The sequence below is a fragment of the Paramisgurnus dabryanus genome, unplaced genomic scaffold (assembly GCF_030506205.2).
Source record: "Paramisgurnus dabryanus unplaced genomic scaffold, PD_genome_1.1 h2tg000296l_1_89236__unordered_in_group15, whole genome shotgun sequence".
NCBI lineage: Eukaryota > Metazoa > Chordata > Actinopteri > Cypriniformes > Cobitidae > Paramisgurnus > Paramisgurnus dabryanus.
Genome location: NW_027394180.1, coordinates 17,501 through 27,500, shown reverse-complemented (window position 1 = coordinate 27,500; position 10,000 = coordinate 17,501). Strand labels below are relative to the sequence as shown.

General features: G+C 66.8%; 1 non-coding gene across 1 annotated transcript in view; it reads right to left on the bottom strand.

The window, feature by feature from the left end:
* LOC135765999 (18S ribosomal RNA) overlaps window positions 1-10 on the bottom strand; it is a 1,855-nt gene extending 1,845 nt beyond the window's left edge. Inside the window, exon 1 of the ribosomal RNA XR_010541245.1 lies at window positions 1-10. This exon is cut by the window's left edge and continues 1,845 nt beyond it. This is a non-coding gene — a ribosomal RNA (18S ribosomal RNA).
* Window positions 11-10,000: the final 9,990 nt, after the last annotated feature.

The window sequence follows — 10,000 nt, the reverse complement described above, 5'->3', positions numbered from 1 at the left end:
CAACCAGGTAGTAGCCGTAGGAGAGCCTCGCTCTGACCCGGGGTTCACGCGGCGCGGGTCCCGGTTTCCACCCCCCGGGGGGAGTGGGACCGGGGCCACTCTCGTGTGGCTCTCCCCTCTCGTAGGCTGAGGGGCGGCCGGGTGGGCCGTAACCGAGGAAAGGTGCGTTTCGCGGGGCCGGGTGGCCGCGACGGGCCGGGGGCGTCTCCGCCCTCGGTCGCCGAGGCCCTCGCCGGCCGCCGGTGGCGGACCTTCGCGTCTGACGGACCGTCTGAGTCTCCCGCGGAAAGGGTCGGGCGGGCTCCGGAGAGCCCCCCTGGAGGCGAGAGCGCCGGGTCGGGGAGGAACCGACCGCCCATGGCGGCCGACGCGCTAACGTCGGCCGGGCGGAGGCCTGCCCCAGGCGCAGTTCGATTTCCAGAATCTCAGGGCCATGACACACAAAGCGTATCCGGGCGTCACCCCGTAACGGGTCATTAAGGCTGAGACGTGGGCGGCCCTGTCCCGCCCGGGGTTTCGTTTAGCGGCCGACGCCGGTTCGTTTTGCGGCCGAACGACGCCGGTTCGTTTAGCGGCCGAACGAAGCCGGCTCGTTTAACGGCCGAGGCCAGCCGGGTTCGTCCCTTCCTTGGATGATTTGCCATTCGTAATAAGAATCGTCACTACCTCAGTGCAGAGGGACTTTTTCGAGGCATTTGTGTCCGCTCGAGAGGCCTCTCGCTGGGCTCGAGAGGTCCTGGGATCCGGTAGCCTATCACCTTGGAGAGTCAGCGAGGTGCTCTTCCCTATATACCCGATGGCACCTGTTCGGGCCACCGTCCCCTGCTGGACGGGGCCCGGCTCTGTACCGCCCCAGACAGAGCGCCTTCGTCGGTCACGAAGGCAGGGTCGTGGACCCTGGAAGCGCACGAGCCACCCGACTCGGCTTCCATAGCGGCTGGCGGCCCTGGCCCGCCCGAGACGAAGCGCCTTCGTCGGTCAGACAGATAGGGTCGAGGACCCTGGAAGTGCGAGAGCCACCCGACTCGACTTCCACGGCGGCCCGGAGGCCGGGCCCGTCCCCGTCCGTGCCCGGGGACGGGGCACCTTCGTCGGTCAAACGCGTTGGTCTTGGACCCTGGAAGTGCACGAGCCACCCGACTCGACTTCCATAGCGGTCGGCGGCCCCGTACCGCCCCAGACAGAGCACCTTCGTCGGTCACGAAGAGAGGGTCTTGGACCCTGGAAGTGCACGAGCCACCCGACTCGACTTCCATAGCGGTCGGCGGCCCTGTCCCGCCCCAGACGATGCACCTTCGTCTGTCACACAGATAGGGTCTTGGACCCTGGAAGCCGTCCCCCTCGACTTCCGTAACGGTCGGCGGCCCTGTCCCGCCGCAGACGGGTCACCACTCCGTCTGTCTGTAGGGTCTTGGACCCTGGAAGCCGCCCCACTCGACTTCCATCGCGGTCGGCGGCCCTGGCCCGCCGCAGACGGGTCGCCACTCCGTCTGTCTGTAGGGTCTTGGACCCTGGAAGCCGCCCCACTCGACTTCCATCGCGGTCGGCGGCCCTGGCCCGCCGCAGACGGGTCGCCACTCCGTCTGTCTGTAGGGTCTTGGACCCCGGAAGCCGCCTCACTCGACTTCCATCGCGGTCGGCGGCCCTGTCCCGCCGCAGACGGTGTGCCACTCCGTCTGTCACACAGATACATAAGGGTGTCTCGGAACCCCGGACGCCGACCGAGACGAAACGCGTGGGGTCGGTGCGCCCGAGAGGGTAGGGTGCCCCGGGGCCGGCCGCTCGCCCGACCGGCTTCCGGGACTCCTTGACCGCTCGGGAGACCTATCCACGCGCCCGCCCGACCGGCGGCCGGGGGCCCTCGACCGCCACACACGCGTACCGACGACCGGGGGGTTTCCGTTTTACGGCCGACGCCGAGATCCTTCGACGGTTCCAACATGGGTTGTTACGCTTTTGTGTTCGCCCGTGTCTGAGCATATATGGTCGGGTCGAACCTTTGAGGCCGTAGCCTGGAGATCCAGGGCGGATCTTATCTCACAACACGTGTGTCTTTGAGGCCGTAGCCTAGATCCAGAGACTTTAGGATCTTTTTAGCAGTTTTAAGGCCGTAGCCTTGATCCAGGGCGGATCTTTTGAGCAGCTTTAAGGCCGTAGCCTTGATCCAGGGCGGATCTTTTCACAGGTTTTAAGCCGAAGCGCCTTGATCCAGGGACTTTTGGATCTTTTTTTGCCGTTTTTAGGCCGTAGCCTTGATCCAGGGCGGATCGTTTTGCGGCCGTAGCCGAGTTCCATCACCCAAGGTAGCTTTAGTTTTTAGGCATTAGCCTTGATGATCCAGGGCGGATCGTTTTGCGGCCGTAGCCGAGTTCCATCACCCAAGGTAGCTTTAGTTTTTAGGCATTAGCCTTGATATGATCCAGGCCGGATCTTTCCGCCTAGGCGGCATGCGGATATGGGTTACCCGTCTTTCGACACTCGCCCGGGGCGCTGCCTCACATCAGACGCCCTTCGTCCGTTCCAACCGTTCCAGTTCTTTTAACGGTTTTTCGTTCATCGCACACCGACGCGCACAGACCTTTCTTGGGATCTGCCGCAGGGAGGGAGGACGCTGGAGGTCCACTTTCGAAGCAACCCATCCCTATATACCCGATGGCACCTGTTCAAACGACCGCCCCTTGAGAGAAGGGGCCCTTCCCGTGGCTCGTCCGGGAGGAGGCGCCCGCGTCGGAAGGCGCCGTAAGGTCGGAGACCCTGGAAGTGCACGAGTCACCCGCTTTTACCTCCAGGCCCTCTGTCGTACTTCTCGTGTCCGCTCACGAGACCTCGTTTCGGCTTTATGGAAGTGCACGAGTCACCCGCTTTTGCCTTTTCTGGAAGTGCACGAGTCACCCGCTTTTGCTTCCAGGCCCTCTGTCGTACTTCTCGTGTCCGCTCACGAGACCTCTCTTCGGCCTGGGGGTGCGCCACGTACACCCCCGCGTCCGCATTCGAGTCACCTCTTCGGGCTCATGAGGTAGGGTCGGTGACCCTGGAAGTCAGAGACTTCCAGGCCTTCTGTCGTACACCCTCGCGTCCGCTCACGAGACCTCTCTTCGGCCTGGGGGTGCGCCACGTACACCCTCCCGCGTCCGCTTTCGAGTCACCCATCTGGGCTACGGAGGTAGGGACGTGTGCCCTGGAAGAACCAGACTTCCAGGAGGGAGGGCCGCCCTGTCAGGCCCGCTTTCGAGTCACCCATCTGGGCTACGGAGGTAGGGACGGGTGCCCTGGAGGAACCAGACTTCCAGGAGGGAGGGCCGCCCTGTCAGGCCCGCTTTCGAGTCACCCATCTGGGCTACGGAGGTAGGGACGGGTGCCCTGGAGGAACCAGACTTCCAGGAGGGAGGGCCGCCCTGTCAGGCCCGCTTTCGAGTCACCCATCTGGGCTACGGAGGTAGGGACGTGTGCCCCGGAGGAACCGGACTTCCAGGAGGGAGGGCCGCCCTGTCAGGCCCGCCTCGGAGTCACCTCTCTGGGCTAAGGAGGCAGGGACGTGTGCCCTGGAGGAACCAGACTTCCAGGAGGGAGGGCCGCCCTGTCAGGCCCGCTTTCGAGTCACCCATCTGGGCTACGGAGGTGGGGACGGGTGCCCTGGAGGAACCAGACTTCCAGGAGGGAGGGCCGCCCTGTCAGGCCCGCCTCGGAGTCACCTCTCTGGGCTAAGGAGGCAGGGACGTGTGCCCTGGAGGAACCAGACTTCCAGGAGGGAGGGCCGCCCTGTCAGGCCCGCTTTCGAGTCACCCATCTGGGCTACGGAGGTGGGGACGGGTGCCCTGGAGGAACCAGACTTCCAGGAGGGAGGGCCGCCCTGTCAGGCCCGCCTCGGAGTCACCTCTCTGGGCTAAGGAGGCAGGGACGTGTGCCCTGGAGGAACCAGACTTCCAGGAGGGAGGGCCGCCCTGTCAGGCCCGCCTCGGAGTCACCTCTCTGGGCTAAGGAGGCAGGGACGTGTGCCCTGGAGGAACCAGACTTCCAGGAGGGAGGGCCGCCCTGTCAGGCCCGCTTTCGAGTCACCCATCTGGGCTACGGAGGTAGGGACGTGTGCCCTGGATGAACCGGACTTCCAGGAGGGAGGGCCGCCCTGTCAGGCCCGCTTTCGAGTCACCCATCCGGGCTACGGAGGTAGGGACGTGTGCCCTGGAGGAACCAGACTTCCAGGAGGGAGGGCCGCCCTGTCAGGCCCGCCTCGGAGTCACCTCTCTGGGCTAAGGAGGCAGGGACGTGTGCCCTGGAGGAACCAGACTTCCAGGAGGGAGGGCCGCCCTGTCAGGCCCGCCTCGGAGTCACCTCTCTGGGCTAAGGAGGCAGGGACGTGTGCCCTGGATGAACCGGACTTCCAGGAGGGAGGGCCGCCCTGTCAGGCCCGCTTTCGAGTCACCCATCTGGGCTACGGAGGTAGGGACGTGTGCCCTGGAGGAACCAGACTTCCAGGAGGGAGGGCCGCCCTGTCAGGCCCGCCTCGGAGTCACCTCTCTGGGCTAAGGAGGCAGGGACGTGTGCCCTGGATGAACCGGACTTCCAGGAGGGAGGGCCGCCCTGTCAGGCCCGCTTTCGAGTCACCCATCTGGGCTACGGAGGTAGGGACGTGTGCCCTGGAGGAACCAGACTTCCAGGAGGGAGGGCCGCCCTGTCAGGCCCGCCTCGGAGTCACCTCTCTGGGCTAAGGAGGCAGGGACGTGTGCCCTGGAGGAACCGGACTTCCAGGAGGGAGGGCCGCCCTGTCAGGCCCGCTTTCGAGTCACCCATCTGGGCTACGGAGGTAGGGACGTGTGCCCCGGAGGAACCAGACTTCCAGGAGGGAGGGCCGCCCTGTCAGGCCCGCCTCGGAGTCACCTCTCTGGGCTAAGGAGGCAGGGACGTGTGCCCTGGAGGAACCGGACTTCCAGGAGGGAGGGCCGCCCTGTCAGGCCCGCTTTCGAGTCACCCATCTGGGCTACGGAGGTAGGGACGGGTGCCCCGGAGGAACCAGACTTCCAGGAGGGAGGGCCGCCCTGTCAGGCCCGCCTCGGAGTCACCTCTCTGGGCTAAGGAGGCAGGGACGTGTGCCCTGGAGGAACCGGACTTCCAGGAGGGAGGGCCGCCCTGTCAGGCCCGCTATCGAGTCACCCATCTGGGCTACGGAGGTGGGGACGTGTGCCCTGGAGGAACCAGACTTCCAGGAGGGAGGGCCGCCCTGTCAGGCCCGCCTCGGAGTCACCTCTCTGGGCTACGGAGGTAGGGACGTGTGCCCTGGAGGAACCGGACTTCCAGGAGGGAGGGCCGCCCTGTCAGGCCCGCCTCGGAGGCCTCCCCTCGGGCAGGGGAGGCAGGGTCGGGGACCCTGGAGGAACCGGACTTCCAGGAGGGAGGGCCGCCCTGTCAGGCCCGCCTCGGAGGCCTCCCCTCGGGCAGGGGAGGCAGGGTCGGGGACCCTGGAGGTGCCGGACCTCCAGGGGGACGGAGGCCGAACCCGTGGCCGGGGAGGGTGAGCCTTGCCGGGCTAGGCTCGCGCGGGTTCGAAGGCCTGGTTCGAGAGGACCCCTTCCCCTATATACCCGATGGCACCTGTTCACACTACTGCCCTTTCGAGAGGGGACCCCGACCGGTCCGCGGCCGGGACGGCGCACCTCGGTCGGCCTCGGCGAGTGGGTCGGGGTGCCTGGAGGTGCGCGAGCGGCCCGCCTGGAAGTGCGCGAGCCACCCGACTCTGGCGGCCGGCGCCCCCGGGCCCGTGCCCGCGGCCGACTCGTCTGACCCGGCATCGTCAAGGTCACCAATACCACGGAGCGTCTACGACGCCCCGTTTCCGAGATATCGGCCAATGAACTGCCGGGCGCCGTATCTCGGCCGGGGAAGGTCCTACGGACTCGGGGCCGGGCTCGTCGGAAAGGTCTCGCCCGGGGCTTTCCGACGAGACCGGCCGCGGGTCCGTGCGACCCCGGGGGCCCGAGATACTTCCGGTCGAAAATTCGAATTTCGTTACCGCGCTGCTCCGGCGCCCCGGGTCCGGGGCCTTCGCCCTTCGGGTGGGTGGCTCCTCCGCGGGGGGCCTTTCGAACGAGCCCACCCGCGCGTCGCTAGCCCTTTCCGGGGCCGAGATACGGCCTACCCCCGCGGGATTTTCCCACGGCCGTTTCTCGGGCGCCTCGGGTCCGGGGCCTTCGCCCTTCGGGTCGGTCGCTATGCCGGAGGGGAGCTTTCGAACGAGCCCTCCCTCGAGTCTCTGGCCCTTTCCCGGGCCGAGATACGGGCGGGTGGTCGCGGAATTTTCGCTCGTCCGGGGCTCCGGCGCCCCTAGCGTCCGCCTCGGAGGTCGCCCGGACGCGCGGCCGGTCTCGTTCGAAAGGTCCGTCCCGGGGCTTTCCGACGAGCCCGGCCTCGGGTCCGTGCGACCCCGCCCGCCGGAGATACGTCCGGTCGAAGCTCGCGGAAATTCCCGCGGCCGTATCTCGGGCGCCTCGGGTCCGGGGCCTTCGCCCTTTGGGTCGGTCGCTCCGCCGGAGGGGGCCTTTCGAACGAGCCTACCCGCGAGCCTCTAGCCCCTTCCCCGGCCGAGATACGGCGGTCTGTGCCCGGATTTTCCCACGGCCGTTTCTCGGGCGCCTCGGGTCCGGGGCCTTCGCCCTTCGGGTCGGTCGCTATGCCGGAGGGGAGCTTTCGAACGAGCCTACCCGCGAGCCTCTAGCCCTTTCCCCGGCCGAGATACGGCGGTCTGTGCCCGGATTTTCCCACGGCCGTTTCTCGGGCGCCTCGGGTCCGGGGCCTTCGCCCTTCGGGTCGGTCGCTATGCCGGAGGGGGGCTTTCGAACGAGCCTACCCGCGAGCCTCTAGCCCTTTCCCCGGCCGAGATACGGCGGTCCCTCCCCGGATTTTCCCACGGCCGTTTCTCGGGCGCCTCGGGTCCGGGGCCTTCGCCCTTCGGGTCGGTCGCTATGCCGGAGGGGAGCTTTCGAACGAGCCTACCCGCGAGCCTCTAGCCCTTTCCCCGGCCGAGATACGGCGGTCTGTGCCCGGATTTTCCCACGGCCGTTTCTCGGGCGCCTCGGGTCCGGGGCCTTCGCCCTTCGGGTCGGTCGCTATGCCGGAGGGGGGCTTTCGAACGAGCCTACCCGCGAGCCTCTAGCCCTTTCCCCGGCCGAGATACGGCGGTCCCTCCCCGGATTTTCCCACGGCCGTTTCTCGGGCGCCTCGGGTCCGGGGCCTTCGCCCTTCGGGTCGGTCGCTATGCCGGAGGGGAGCTTTCGAACGAGCCTACCCGCGAGCCTCTAGCCCTTTCCCCGGCCGAGATACGGCGGTCTGTGCCCGGATTTTCCCACGGCCGTTTCTCGGGCGCCTCGGGTCCGGGGCCTTCGCCCTTCGGGTCGGTCGCTATGCCGGAGGGGGGCTTTCGAACGAGCCTACCCGCGAGCCTCTAGCCCTTTCCCCGGCCGAGATACGGCGGTCCCTCCCCGGATTTTCCCACGGCCGCAGCACGGGCGCCTTTGCTCGGATCGACTCGCCCTTTGGGTCGGTCGCTCCACGCGAGGGGACCTTTCGAACGAGCCTACCCGCGAGCCTCTAGCCCTTTCCCCGGCCGAGATACGGCGGTCCCTCCCCGGATTTTCCCACGGCCGCAGCTCGGGCGCCCTTGCTCGGATCGACTCGCCCTTCGGGTCGGTTGCTCTACCGGAGCGGCCCTATCCAACGAGCCAACCCGCTTCTCTCTAACCCTAAGCCCGGCCGAGATACGGCGGTCCCTCCGCGGATTTTCCCGGCCGCAGCTCGGGCGCCTTTGCTCGGATCGACTCGCCCTTTGGGTCGGTTGCTCTACCGGAGCGGCCCTATCCAACGAGCCAACCCTCGTCTCTCTAACCCTAAGCCCGGCCGAGATACGGCGGTCCCTCCGCGGATTTTCCCACGGCCGCAGCTCGGGCGCCTTTGCTCGGATGAACTCGCCCTTTGGGTCGGTTGCTCTACCCGAGCGGACCTTTCCAACGAGCCAACCCTCGTCTCTCTAACCCCAAGCCCGGCCGAGATACGGGGTACCACCGCCTGACCTTTAAACGGCCGTAACTCGGGCGCCTTTGCTCGGATCGACTCGCCCTTTGGGTCGGTTGCTCTACCGGAGCGGCCCTATCCAACGAGCCAACCCTCGTCTCTCTAACCCTAAGCCCGGCCGAGATACGGGGTACCACCGCCTGACCTTTAAACGGCCGTAACTCGGGCGCCTTTGCTCGGATCGACTCGCCCTTTGGGTCGGTTGCTCCACCCGAGGGGACCTTTCCAACGAGCCAACCCTCGTCTCTCTAACCCTAAGCCCGGCCGAGATACGGGGTACCACCGCCTGACCTTTAAACGGCCGTAACTCGGGCGCATTTGCTCGGATCGACTCGCCCTTTGGGTCGGTTGCTCCACCCGAGGGGACCTTTCCAACGAGCCAACCCTCGTCTCTCTAACCCTAAGCCCGGCCGAGATACGGGGTACCACCGCCTGACCTTTAAACGGCCGTAACTCGGGCGCATTTGCTCGGATCGACTCGCCCTTTGGGTCGGTTGCTCTACCCGAGGGGACCTTTCGAACGAGCCTACCCGCTTCTCCCTAACCCCAAGCCCGGCCGAGATACGGCGGTCCCTCCGCGGATTTTCCCACGGCCGCAGCTCGGACGCCCTTGCTCGGATCGACTCGCCCTTTGGGTCGGTTGCTCTACCGGAGCGGCCCTTTCCAACGAGCCAACCCTCGTCTCTCTAACCCTAAGCCCGGCCGAGATACGGGGCACCACCGCCTGACCTTTAAACGCCCGTAGCTCCGGCGCACAAAGTCCCAGGACTTCGCCCTTTGGGTCGGTTGCTCCACCGGAGGGGACCTTTCCAACGAGCCAACCCTCGTCTCTCTAACCCTAAGCCCGGCCGAGATACGGGGTACCACCGCCTGACCTTTAAACGGCCGTAACTCGGGCGCCTTTGCTCGGATCGACTCGCCCTTTGGGTCGGTTGCTCCACCCGAGGGGACCTTTCGAACGAGCCTACCCGCTTCTCCCTAACCCCAAGCCCGGCCGAGATACGGCGGTCCCTCCGCGGATTTTCCCACGGCCGCAGCTCGGACGCCCTTGCTCGGATCGACTCGCCCTTTGGGTCGGTTGCTCTACCGGAGCGGCCCTTTCCAACGAGCCAACCCTCGTCTCTCTAACCCTAAGCCCGGCCGAGATACGGGGCACCACCGCCTGACCTTTAAACGCCCGTAGCTCCGGCGCACAAAGTCCCAGGACTTCGCCCTTTGGGTCGGTTGCTCCACCGGAGGGGACCTTTCCAACGAGCCAACCCGCGTCTCTCTAACCCCAAGCCCGGCCGAGATACGGGGCACCACCGCCTGACCTTTAAACGCCCGTAGCTCGGGCGCCTTGGGTCGGATCGACTCGTCCCTTGGGTCGGTTGCTCTACCGGAGCGGACCTATCCAACGAGCCAACCCGCGCCTCTCTAACCCTAAGCCCGGCCGAGATACGGAGTACCACCCCTTGATATTCCCACGGCCGTAGCTCCGGAGCCCTTTGCCGCAGCCCTTCGGGACACCCACCCTCGGACGCCCCGCGGAGGGACCTTTCCAACGAGCCAACCCTCGCCTCTCTAACCCTTTCCCCGGCCGAGATACGGGGTACCACCCCTTGATATTCCCACGGCCGTAGCTCCGGAGCCCTTCGCCGCAGCCCTTCGGGACACCCACCATCGGACGCCCCGCGGAGGGACCTTTCCAACGAGCCAACCCTCGCCTCTCTAACCCTTTCCCCGGCCGAGATACGACCCCGAGAACCGTGGCACCTCTACCCGACCACAGTGCACCCGAGGCCGGCCTCGGACCCCCGAGGACGGTGGCACCTCTACCCGACCACAGTGCACCCGAGGCCGGCCCCGGACCCCCGAGGACGGTGGCCCCTCTACCCGACCACCGTGCACCCGAGGCCGGCCTCGGAACCAGCCACGGACACCCTGGAGCCCGTACCCGGCG